Source organism: Ambystoma mexicanum, chromosome 11 (genome assembly GCF_040938575.1).
Source record: "Ambystoma mexicanum isolate Mex_15411 chromosome 11, UKY_AmexF1_1, whole genome shotgun sequence".
Classification (NCBI taxonomy): Eukaryota; Metazoa; Chordata; class Amphibia; order Caudata; family Ambystomatidae; genus Ambystoma; species Ambystoma mexicanum.
This window is the reverse complement of record NC_090934.1, coordinates 385,985,635-385,998,586: the sequence shown is the minus strand read 5'-3', so window position 1 is coordinate 385,998,586 and position 12,952 is coordinate 385,985,635. Positions and strand designations below refer to the sequence as shown.

The window sequence follows — 12,952 nt, the reverse complement described above, 5'->3', positions numbered from 1 at the left end:
TGGTCCTCCTGGCTTTGAGGTGACACTGAGAGTCCTGCTGCTAGTCGCAATCTTTTTCCTTGAGTCCACTGAGTATTTGTCTATTGAGTATTTATTGAGTGACAGAGATGACACTTGGAAGCCTTGGAAGGTTGGTCCTCCTGGCTTTGAGGTGACACCGTGAGTCCTACTAGTCCTGATCCTTTGCCATGAGTGCACTGCGTATTTGTCTATTTACTATTTATTGAATTAAAGGGATGACATTTTCATCAGGAATAACATACATAGGAATCAATGCAGATTACAGAGATGTATCTAGAGTAGTGTGCCTTCACAACAGATGATGGAAGTATGAAAGAGAGTGGGGGTTGGAGTAGTTGGATGGTAGGGAGCAGTTGGTGTGCTAAATTGTAATGGTCATGCATGATTAAGAAGGCATGGTATTTGGTATTAGTGTCTAGACTGGCATTTTGGTACAGCCAGTCTAGTCATGTCTTACTGTGGTATGACTTGTATTTAAATGGGCTATTTAAATGGGCTTCTTTAACAAAGTAGGCATGATAAGTGTTATTACCTGTCTACACTGGCATTTGGGTGCAGCCATTTCTTTCTGTGGAATGGCCTATTTTTCTGTGCATCTATAATTAAGTATGCACCAAAAGTGTTATTACGTGGCTAGACTAGCATTTGGGTGCAGACAGTCTAGCCATGTCTATCTGTGGAAAGGCATATTTTTCTGTGCAGCTATAATCAGGTAAGGATCATAAGTGTTATTATGTGGCTAGACTATATTTTACTGGGCATATCTGATAAAGCATTTGGGTGCAGCCAGTCTAGCCATTTCTTACTGTGGAATGCATATGTTTCTGTGCATCTATAATCTGATATGCACCATAAGTGTTATTACTTGCTTGACGTTTTGTTAATGGGTATCTCTGATAAAGTAATCATTATAAGTGTAATTACCTGGCTAGACTGGCATTTGAATGCAGCCAGTCTAACCTTGTCTTCCTGTGGCATGGCATGGTTTACTGGGCATCATAAAGGCTAAAGCAAACATGATCAGTGTTATTACTTGTCTAGACTGGCCTACATGGAGCAGCCAGTTTGGACATGTTTTCATATTGTGGCATGGCTTTTTTAATAGCAAAGGATTACATTAATTAAACTATTCATACTCATATGCACTGTTGGTGACTTGAATATATTTGATTTATGGATTGGAGTTACCCTACAAAAATAATGAAAATGCTCTGGATTGTTACCCAATTTTGTCAGAAAATGTGCTGTATAATGCACCATTTTAAACCATTATTAAAACATGTATCTTTGGGGGGCGAAAGGGGCACCCCCCACCACCCTCTTTTTGATGGTTTGTGCTCCTCGCTACATTGGTCACTCTGGTATATTTAGGGGAAATGTTTATGCCCCTTCAATTAAAGAATTCACCAACCGTCACTGGGTGAGTGACTGATGTGTGGCTGGGTATGAATGTGTGTGTGCAAGCTTGGGGCCCAAGGGGTATTAGAACATGGATTTTACTACATGTTTTACTGGCATTTTTAGGCCAAGTTACCTGATGAACGTTATTAAATAGACGGGTGTTTGGGGTGGGGGGTTAGTGTATAGTGAAATGTTTACCGTAGCATTGGATGTTTTACTGGCATTGGGGTCAAATTCCACTTGAAGAGTGGACTTACATGGTGGTGCGGCAGCTGGGCAGGCATTTGTGCAGCCAGCAATAACATGCTTTCTTTCTTTGGCAGGAGATTTTTACTGGCATTAATGGCAAAGCCAACAAGAGAATGTTTGCATATGGGGATACTAGAAGAACCAGCATGTACATGTCTTCTGATTGTATCATTATTTTGCATAATATGACTGGCCACGCACATAGTTGGCTGGTAGATTTGGGTGTGTTTACTTTTACTTGCGTGGCGTATCACTGCAGTTGCATGGTCATTGTGCGTATTGCGTATGCATGGTCGTCCAGGCAGGCCCGGATCGTGGCGCAACATGCGCTTTGTTGTCTAGTTGGAGGAGCCCCTTCAGCATGGCTCGCAGGGGGGCCCCCACATTTTGTGCTACGCTTGTGATGGTCTGGCTTTGATGTTGGGGTGGAGGGCAAGTAGAGAGAAGGATCAGAAGTATGAGACAGAGAAGAGCAGGGAGTGGAGATGTTAAAGAGAGAGAAGGATTGGAGTGTTCAGGGCAATAGAGAGAAATACAGTTGGCTAGGTAGGGGGGTACCAGACGATGAATAGATTTATCAAGGAGTAGGAATGGTACATGGAGGGGTCCCCAGCATTGTGTCGGTGTCCAGAGATGGGGGAGGATCTTGAATGGTTGTGTACAGTGCATGTAAAGAAGTTGGGGACCTTGTTGAGGGGAGAGAAGGAGTAGACGGGAAGACTAAGTACTAGGCTTGAATAGACGTCATCAAGTTTACTCAGAACAAGAGTTGAGATAAGGGTTGTTTTCGAGTGGGAGGTGAGGTTAGGATAGGTTTTTCTTATTTTGCGGAGGTTAAACTTCAATGTGCCACAAATGTTTCCATTTGATGTGACAAGCTACTTTGAGAGACTCGCAGGCGAGGAGCGCTGGGCCCAGGGGGGTCCGCAGTGCCAGGTGGCCCTGATCAGACCACCTACTTGGAGTGATTATAGCAATTACATGTTGAATGGCAGCAGAGATGTACTACTGAATGCATAGTTTGCATGCCTTGTTGTTCAAGGGGAAGGAACATATGGATGGGTAGGTTTTGTTAAATGGGGTACTCAGTCGGGGTCAGGTTTTGTGGAGGGGTTGAGAGCTGGTGGAAGGATTTATTGTTGTGTGGAGGAGACTAGATTCTTATGGCGACGTTTGTAAATATCGTCACTCATCGTGTTAGGATTGACCAACTGATCTTTCGTTACCAGCAGTTGCTCTGCAGCTTCACATGTATTGTGCATTGAGTTTGCGTTCATGCGTGTCTGTTTTATACGTTTTCCCAAGCTCATGGAGGAAGTCTCAGAACAGCTAATGGATGTGATGCAGATCAGGGTCAGGACCCACTATAAGACCGGAAATGCAGCTTGCTGTTGCTGGCTTGGTGATAGGGTGTGGTAATGAACATGGAGGGATTATGATAATCCGTGCATGTCCTCTACAACAGCCAGCCTTCTTACTTTTGTAACACGGCATTTGAAAGGTCTGTGTGGCCAACCAGAAGTAAGACTCGGACCAGAGGACTTGTTTCAACGTTATTTAGTTAAATAAAAAGGAAATGCCTCGTTCGCCCTTTTACTAAAAGGTGCTTCTTAGGATGTCAAATAACTAAAAATCAGTTCTCTGTCCTAACCTGTCCAGCTAACTGACCCCACCACTTTATGAAAAGTAAACAAAAAACCCAAGAGAAATGTTTTCCCACTAGAGGTCGTAAATGCCTCCTAACCGACCCCCTCTCCTGCAATCTTCCCAAATGACATGGTTGTTCCAGGAAACAGCTTCTGATCTGCATCTCCACAATGTATTTAAAAAGAAGAAATCAAAAAGTTCAAAATCCAAGTCTGTAACCAGAGGAACTGAGATACATTTGGATGGTGAACTTTACAGAGTCATTCAGTTGGTGAAAGGTTTTCAAGTATGAAAAAAAACTGCTCAGTCAAAAAAATGTTTCAAAGTTGGCATCTAATGGGTTAATCAACTTATCCCCCTCCAAGTGCTGTATCTTAAGGCCCAACACACTCACTGGAGCCTTCACCCACCAGGGTAGCATGACCGTTATGCTTTCTGGTTCCCATTTGGGGCTGTCAGTATTGATATCAATCCTTGTGTCTGTCAGGACACCTCAGACCTTGTACAGGCTATTCACTGGTACTCTTTTTCCTGGGTTTCTCATATCTATCTCTGGCATGATTTGCGTCCCTTCCTCCTAATGGGCGTCACAATAAGACTATCATGGCTTTCAATGTTCTTATTATGTTGGACTCAGGTTGCTCACGGGCTCACTAGCTGGTGAATGATTTAGGGTTTCGGCTTCCCCGTAGTGTTGAACCGCCCGCCGCCTTTCTTCCTGTGCGGCCCGCGTACCTGTTCTCTCACAACTCTTCCGCATGGGAGGGTCAGTGCTTCTAATATTGGCGTCATTCATCGCCACCTGCCTGGTTATTGTCTCCTGCCTCTGATGCATTCTCGGGGCCTTGTTGCTGCTCAGGGCTCTCCCCATCAGCGTTTCTCGGGGATGGGGATTGGCGAGCTTCCACCTTGGCGTTCCTGGATTCGGCACTGTTTCGCAGGCTCCGGGCCTCCACTTTCTCTGTGTGGTCCCACCTACAGACTGCCTCCGTTCTGGGTGTCTCCTCCACTGGCATTCAGATTGCCGTCAGGGAATCTCCTCCTCCAGGTGAGGGTTTTGTGATTTTTATATGCGTCTCTGTAACGAGAGGCGACGGGTAGTTGTTAATATGATAGTGAGTCTGTGGTGGGTTCAGCAGTGGTGTCTGACAGATAAAAAGGTCTTGTCCTATTTTCAACTTCTGTGGCCCCCGTGAAGGTGGAGAGCAAAGTCTTTACGGGGATCTGACTCTACCTTGGCTGTTCTCATTCCCTAAGAGGGAGTACTCCCAGTGAGGTCCTGCTTGTCCAAACCCCTAGGGAGGGTCTTGCGAAGTGGCTCACCTCCATATCCTCAATGGCGGTGCCTCCCCTTAGGGAGAAGGGACAATTCACGTGGATGTGTCACATCTTATAGCCTAAACAAGAGGTAAAGGGTACTTGCAAAGGTCCAACCTCCAAGGCCTTCCTGGTGTATAGACAACCTGCTCAAAAAGGATCACAACACTAATTGGATAATAAGTTTACAGAGGTAAGTCTTTGACTGCTTTGATCACAAATCAAGTGGTTTTTCCATATTATCCCGGGCCATACACGCACTGAGAGTGGTAGAGGATGGAGACAGGAGCTTTTTACAGATAGAGGATATTGCTCTGATGCTAGGTTTGTGGGTACAGCCAAAGTGTTGCTAGTTATAGAGCTGTTGAACAAGCTGCCCACTCCCCATGCAGAAAAGTTTGGGATTGGGGGAGATTTCAATTTAGTTTTGGATGGGCTGTTACTTAGATCGGCTCATTGTAGCTGTACAAGCAGGGATATAAAAAAAAGAAAATGAACTTGCATACGCTGATTGTTAGTTGGATGGCCCGCCACTGGGCAGAGAAGCAATATTCCTCCTTTTCTTCCGCCGCAGATTAGTACTCCTTGAGACTCATTCCAAATTCCCTGGTATTCCGCCGGTAATTCTGGGAGGATACTGCGGAACTACCGTACCATTTCTGCCGTCCGATATTCGGGTATTACTGGGATATTACAGGCATTGGAGACACTGGTACCTCCCCATTTCATGGAGTCCTGTAGGACTCTATGAAATGGTGTTGCCCCATCACCAGCACCGTTAGTAAGCATTTATCTGCCGGTAGGTGCCTGATCTACCAGCATGTCAGGCCTGGCGGTAGATCAGAGCCCTTACCGGTAGACGTGGAGTTGGCCGGTCTGGAAAGGTGCCAGTAAATGTTGTTACTGGTACCTTATTTCTGGACTGGCCAACTCGTAATGAGGCTGCTTGTCTCTAAGGCTCTAATTACTGACATCTTGCTTGTTGGGATGAAGAAGCATGGTGTTTCGGGCCATGACAATAGGCCTCATTACACGGTAGGAGGTAACCATGCCGCTATTAGCGGCATGGCTACTCTCCTACCGCATACCGGGTCCGGGTAGGCGGTATGGGGGCTTACCGGGTCATTCCGACCCTGGAGGACCCGGTAAGTCCCCCTGCCAAATACTATTCCCCAATCCCATTCGAGCCCCCATAGGGCTCAATGGGAATGGGGAAGGAGCTAATAACGGTACCGCAATTTTCGGTACCGTTATTAGCTCTGAAGTCCCTTAGCGGGTCCCGTCCTTAACACCTGGTCAGACCAGGCTTTAAGGACGGGACCCGCTGAGGGACCTCGTAGTAGGGCGCTAAGGGATTACCGGCACCGGTGACCTTACTGGTACCGGTAATCCCTTAGCGCCTACCGTGTAATGAGGCCCAATGTGTTTATGAAAATGCATATGGCGGAGCACAGAAAGATATCCTGCAACTGGAGCCTAAATGTTTGTATGTTGCCTGATGGAAACTTTGTCACTACCCTTAAAATGATGGTGGGATATTTCTTCGGGTGAATACTGATATGGCTGGCCTGTGCTCTGGTAGGAGGACATTAACAACTGTGAGGGTGGGGGGGAGTTGATTAGCCATATGAGTTATATAATTAAGAATAATGTAAAGAAGATTAAGTTTCATTAACAGAGATTACAGAGCACGCAAAAGAATACGCACAGTCGGCTTCCACTCTGGACTATCTGGGAGTGGGTTGAGTTGTATGTGAGTTCAGAGGCTGCCGGATATCGTGGCTGAAAACGTTTTCTTTTACAGTAAAGAGAAATATTGGTGACAGGGGGATAGATGAGGTAGCCAGCTGGCAAGTAGACTGAAGGAGATACTTGAAAACGAGTTGATCAAAACCCGAATTGATGATGCGCCCAACCCTGCGACAAAGAATGAGGTTGGTCCAATGAGGCATGTACACTGGCCCAAAGAGCAGGGATCTGGAAGCATTTCCAGGTGCTGATGACAGCACTTGAAGAAGGTTGCAACTGCGCCACACTCACAGATATTGTTGAAATGCAGTGAATGTCTGCTGCAGATATCACCTGCGACCTACTTGCAGCCATTGCATTTGAGGACGTGGCTGCAGCAGCCGGCAGATGATACTTCTGGCTAAGAGACTGGTAAGGAGAGGCATCTAAAAAAGCGATGCAACGCCTACCATTTCCGGGTCAGAAACCCTTTGCTCCCAGAATGGCAGCACTTGTGAAGCTGACCCTGCCAACTGCTCCCAAGCCCATCCCCACGAAGAGAGGGCCTTACCGGCTTTAGACATAACCCCTCATTTACTCCCAGGGCCAGGAATCTGGGCTCGTTACATGCAGTGATTTCTGTCTGCAGCGCGTTACAAATACAAATGATGGTAAAATGAAAATGGACATGCGCTAGCAATCGTCAAGCCCAACCACACATCACAACCACAACAATGCCATGCTGAAGGTAAGCTTGAAAAGGTGCATTTTGTATTTAAATCATGTCATATTCGGGGCTCTTGCCCAATGTGCTTTGAATTGCACCATTTGCGGCTAACTTGGTATTAGCCCACAAACACATTCCTTGGTCTGAAAGCGGAGGGGACCTCCAACATCTATGTTTGTCCTGCCCACACAAAGGGCCTCATTCTGAGTTTGGAGGCAGCCATGGTGCTATTAGCACCATGGCTGCCTCCAAACTCTGGTCCGGGTACGTGGTCCGGGTCCGTGGTGTCGGAATGGGGACTTACCGGGACATTCCGACCTATTCGGACCCGGTAAATCCCCATTTCGAAAACCATTCCCCATTCCCATTTGAGCCCCCATAGGGCTCAATGGGAATGGGGAAGGAGCTAACAAAAATTGCGGGCCCGTTATTATCTCCATGGTCCCTTAACGGGTCCCAATAAGACAGGCTGGTAAAACCAGCTGGTCCTGGTGGGATCCGCTAAGGGACCTCGTAATAGGGCGGTAGGGGGTACCGGCACCAGCATCCTTACCGGTGCCGTTAACCCCCTACCGCCAGGGTTGTAATGAACCCTAAAGTCTCTAAAGGTTACCATTTGAAACAATAGTCCACCCCCCCCCGCCCACGATGTTTCGGTCTAGTTGCGCCCCCGGCAGCAGACATGGCAAAGTATTCAGGGGTAGGTATTGGTCCCATGATGGATTCCTTTATAAAGTGATATCTGGCAGCTGGGTTTATCACAAAGGGCCTCATTACGAGTTTGGAGGTAGCCATGCCGCTATTTGCGGCATGGCTGCCTCCAAACTCGGGTCCGGGTTCCCTGAATGGGGATTTACCAGGTCATTCCAACCTTGGAGGACCCAGTATTTCCCCATTCAGGGAAGCCATCCCCATTCCCAGTCGAGCACCCATAGGGCTCAATGGGAATGGGGAGGGAGCTAATAACGGGCCTGTTAATAATGGGCCCGTTATTAGCTCCCTGGTCCTTTAGCGGCTCCTGCTAAGGGCAGCTGGTTTTACCAGCTGCCCTAAGTGGGACCTGCTAAAGGACCTCATAATTCAGCGGTAAGGGGTTAACGGCACCGGCATCCTTACCGGCGCTGTTAACACCTTACCGCCGCACTCGGAATGAGGCCCTCAGGGCCTCATTACCTGTTTGGAGGTAGCCATGCCGCTATTTGCGGCCTGGCTGCCTCCAAACTCGGTCTGGGTTCCCTGAATGGGGACTTACCGGGTCATTCCAACCTTGCAGGACCCAGTATTTCCCCATTCAGGGAAGCCATCCCCATTCCCATTCGATCCCCCATAGGGCTCAATGGGAATGGGGAGGGAGCTAATAACGGGCCCGTTAATAACAGGCCCGTTATTAGCTCCCTGGTCCTTTAGCGGGTCCCGCTAAGGGCAGCTGGTACCTCAGAATGCAGCGGTAAGGGGTTAACGGCACCGGTATCCTTACCAGCACCGTTAACCCCTTACCGCCGCACTCAGAATAAGTTCCAAAGTCTTCAATTTATTAAGGCATACAGGACAGGACAGTTTAAGGAGCTGTCATGTTCTCCAATATCAGTTGGGCAATAATTAAACATTCCTGGTCGTTTTTAGGCTCATTACAAAGACAAAAAGGAAGTTAAAAAAGGTATTGGCATGCATGCATTGTTAATGTGTGTGTTTGGGCCTCATTCTGATGTGGGCGTAAAGGGATACCAGGCACTGATAATGACACCGGTGCCGGTAATCCCTTTGTGCCCTATTCCGAGGTCCCTTAGCGGGTCCCACCCTATTCCGAGGTCCCTTAGCGGGTCCCACCCACCCTTAACGCCTGGTTTTACCAGGCGTTATGGACAGGACCCGTTAAGGGATACCGGGGTCAATAACGGTACCGCAATTTGCGGTACCGTTATTGACGCCTTCCCATTGAGCCCTATGGGGGCTCAAATGGGAATGGGGAATGGCTTTTACAATGGGGACTTACCGGTCCCGCCAAGGTCGGACTGGACCAGTAAGTCCCCATTGAACGAGGGTGGACACGGTCCCGTTATTGGTGCTAGTCATGGCGCTAATTGCGCCATGACTAGCACCAACCTCGTAATGAGGCCCTATGTGTTTTTGGATTAAAGGTGCAGTTTGTGGGCAACATGATGCAGAACTGAAGGCAGCATGGGCATATATTGAGACAGACTGTAGGATTTATTTTGGGCACTAGACGCATTAAAGGTGGGCAGCCTGGGCATACATTGTTGAGACAGGCCAAATGGTTTATTTGACCAAGCAATCTGATGGGTGGAAGGTTTTGACTGACTCTGGGCAACCTTCCACGCAGCCTTTTTAGCCTATGTGCACCATTGCAGAAGATGAGCAGCCATATGCAAATCAGTGTTGGAACTGACATCAATGGGAGCAGACCAGCTGTGCTTGGCCACACCCTCTGTGCATGGAAACACAAGCAGCTCGAAACAAGTGTTGTACTGTTAGGGCCACATCGGTGAGGTGAAGCTTGAGTCCCTATGGCACAGTGAGGAAGGGACCCACACCCAGCCTCTTGTTTTCCTTTGGGAACTGCAAGCAGTGTGAACATGAAAATGTATTTTCCAGTGGCAATGCTGTCATGCATTGTTGAGACCAACCTCATTACTTACTTTGGACACAAAAATCATGAAGGGGGAACAGACCTCACGATTGGATTTCTGCAGAAATGCTGGCATACACTGTTGAGAGAGGCCCCATAGTTTTTCTTTGGGGACAGCCAGCATCAATAAATGTTGCAAAATGCTGTTGTGTGACGTGGGTGACCTGGCATCAGCGCTTTAAGTGGGGTAAGAAATTGAGGGGGGCCCTCATTTGGGGTGGTCTAAAAATTACCATAGTAAGGTACACAAACAAATATATAAATGTATGTAAGCATTTATATATTTGTATGCATACCTTACTATGGTTTGTGTACTTTTCAAGCCATCTTTTATAAACACAGAAATACATAACATATTTCTATATTTCAAGCCATCTTTACATATTTCTATGTTTATAAGAGATGGCCTGAAAAGTACACAATCCAAGCAACCTTTTATAAAACTTTGCCGACGGACAACACCCGAGGCGTCTTTTACGACAAAGCTTTATAAAAGATGGCTTGGATTGTGTACTTTCCAAGCCATCTTTATAAACATAGAAATATGTAAAGATGGCTTGAAAAGTACACAATTGCCCCTCAGCGAACCTGGGCGCTCCGTGAGCCCCCAAGTTGGCCGAGGGTCAAAGACGCCTCGTTGACCTGGGGAGGGGTTGGGGAAACAAAGGGACCGTAACTTCCTCTTGTGACCCCGAGGGGTCATGAGAAGAAGTTGCAGTGACTGAGAAGTGCCTGCCAGCCAGCCACAGCGTTGCTGGATTTGAGCGATGCTGTCTGGTACTAATGTCAGCTTGTCTGACTTGAAAAGGGCTGGCGCTTCTCCCGTCGCGGCTGCGGCCATGGTGGGAAAATGTGTCCCTCCTTGGCATGGTGGGACGGGTGGGTGGGGGGGGGCGGCAGGGTACCGGCTCAGCCCCACTTTTTGGAGACTGCCGGTGCCTAGCCCCGGCTGACGCCGGCCCACTTAAAGTACTGGCCAGCATCTATTGGGGTGCATCATGTTCCATTCTGCAGAATGGTGTATGTACATTCTACATTGGTAGCACATTTTCCTGCAATTTTTGCTACAAAATGCTCTATTTAGAACATCTAATTTTGCATTTTTTGTTTGTTTTTAAAGCGGGGCACGAGGCGCTGTTACAGGAATATGTCTCTTAGTCGCGTATTTATAGCGCGCTTAATAAATGCGGACCCGGGGATCGAACCTGTGTTGCTTCGTGTAGACTAGTCTTGTTTCCAAGGTGAGCACGTTGCCTGAGCTATCCTCCAAGGCGACGCACTGCCCACAACCTTACTGGATTCGTTCAAGGTGCGCTCGCTCGGGTCAGGTTAAGGAAAAACCTTCACACCCCTCCACTTTACAAACGCAGCAGATGCAACAGCTCTAGACTGCAGTGATATTGTCAGAGTGGGGTATGGAAGCCCGCGAAGATGAATGCGGAGTCCTGGTTCCCTTCTCTGGCCACACATTGGAAGAACCCTCTTTCCCCAGTCAAAGAAAATAGGACTATTTCCATTGTTTGAGCCCTCCTCCCTCAACCCCTCCACACACAAACACACACGCCTGCTGCCTCCAATGCTCACAACGCCTTCCATAAATTAACCCATTACCCCTCCTTCAATGTACACACTGCCTATGTGCATACATTTCCCAACATTTTACACGCTGAGACGGTGCTCAGCTTACTCCATATATGTTATGTTAACACGTTTTATATGCAATGACTACCAATGCGCAATCTTCCACACGTTGCTCCAATGATCAAATTACCTTCAGTCCACACGCAGACTGCCCACCACCCCATGAACACACCGATCCACGCATGCACACATTCATTAACACAAAACGCCCCCTTGAATACATTGCTCCAACTGCACACACCGCGACACAAATCTGCACCTTAGCTTAATGGAAGCACTGTCACCACCGAACGACTGTCCCATTCACAGATCTCTAATGCACACACGCCCCCTGTATACAAACACAGCCGCCATATAGACATCGACACCCCCCCCCCACAGGAACACGAGCCGTCTCAAAGAACACACAACCACTATGCACGCACTGCCGTGTGCACACTTCCCAGTAAAACAGACATACTACTCTCATGCGCACACTGCCCCAGAACGCACACTGCGGCCCATGCACAAACTGCGGCTACCCACCCAATGGTCCAAAATGCGCTACTGCCCCACATATAAATACAGCCCACAAATACACGCACTGCTTTGAAAGGCACACGTACCCACCCTGCCCACACATCAATTGCTTCCACACACGCAGTGCCTCCTGCACGAATAAAAAACAGACCCTCTGGCTGCCCCAACCGGCCCAGAGGAGACAGCTGAGGAGAAATGCTGTCTAACGAGTAGGCGAAAACAGACCCTGTGCAGCCGGCGTTGGTGGCGGCGCCGCCACTGCAGACAAGCCGGCGAGCCGACATTGCATTGCATGGCATTGTAAGGGTGCCGCTCTCTTACCTCCTGTCTCCTTCCTTCTGCTCGGCGGGATAAGATGGGCTCGGGGCTGCCGGAGCTACTGCAGCGCTGGATCCCCCTCTACCCCTCCCTCTGCCCCTTCACTAGTCTACACTCCTGTCTCCATCCCCATCCCTCCCGCCCTCCCTCCGTCCTCTGCATAGCTACAGCAACACAATACGCTCACCTTAAGCACCTCAGGGAGCGCTTACGCTAAGCGCCCCTCCTTTCACTGAACACCCTTATCCAGCCCTTATATTACCCTCCCCTCTCCCCTTACACCGAGCACCTGTCCTTAAACTGAACATGTCTTCCCTTTTTATACTGAACACCACTCAGGAGCAGGAATAGACCGAAACTGGAGGGGCTATGATTAGAGACTTCGGTGGCCGACGTACACGGGCCACCCTCTCAAGCAATGTTTGTGGGAACTAGTACACATTTGGGCCCCGATTCATGGAATTATCTGGAAAATATGAACTTTGCGCAGCAAACCACGTGCAAAGTCCCGTTTGTCGATTCGAATCGACTGCTCAGTACTTTTTCGTAATTTGCGCAGGCTCAGCACGTCACTGCGAGAGGCCGACTGTCTTGCGCGAGACACGATGCAGAGCATGGGCGGGGCTTGCGCTGAGGGCAGGGTAGGGGCCTAACTCAGAAAATGAGGAAGAACAAGGGAAAATATGGCCGTTACGAGGGACGGCCCGCAGACAGTCCATCACATGCCCACTATTGCG

The 12,952-nt window shown here is 48.4% G+C and overlaps 1 protein-coding gene across 5 annotated transcripts in view; it reads right to left on the bottom strand.

Moving 5' to 3' along the window:
* Positions 1-12,325, bottom strand: part of C1QTNF4 (C1q and TNF related 4) — a 131,842-nt gene extending 119,517 nt beyond the window's left edge. For 2 of the 5 annotated variants that reach the window (XM_069623094.1, XM_069623095.1), the window contains exon 1: positions 12,219-12,269. The gene's annotated coding sequence lies outside the window, so the exon portion shown is untranslated. Of the gene's footprint in view, positions 1-12,218 lie in introns of all 5 variants that reach the window. The other 3 variants (XM_069623092.1, XM_069623096.1, XM_069623093.1) reach the window with 3 other exon arrangements.
* Positions 12,326-12,952: the final 627 nt, after the last annotated feature.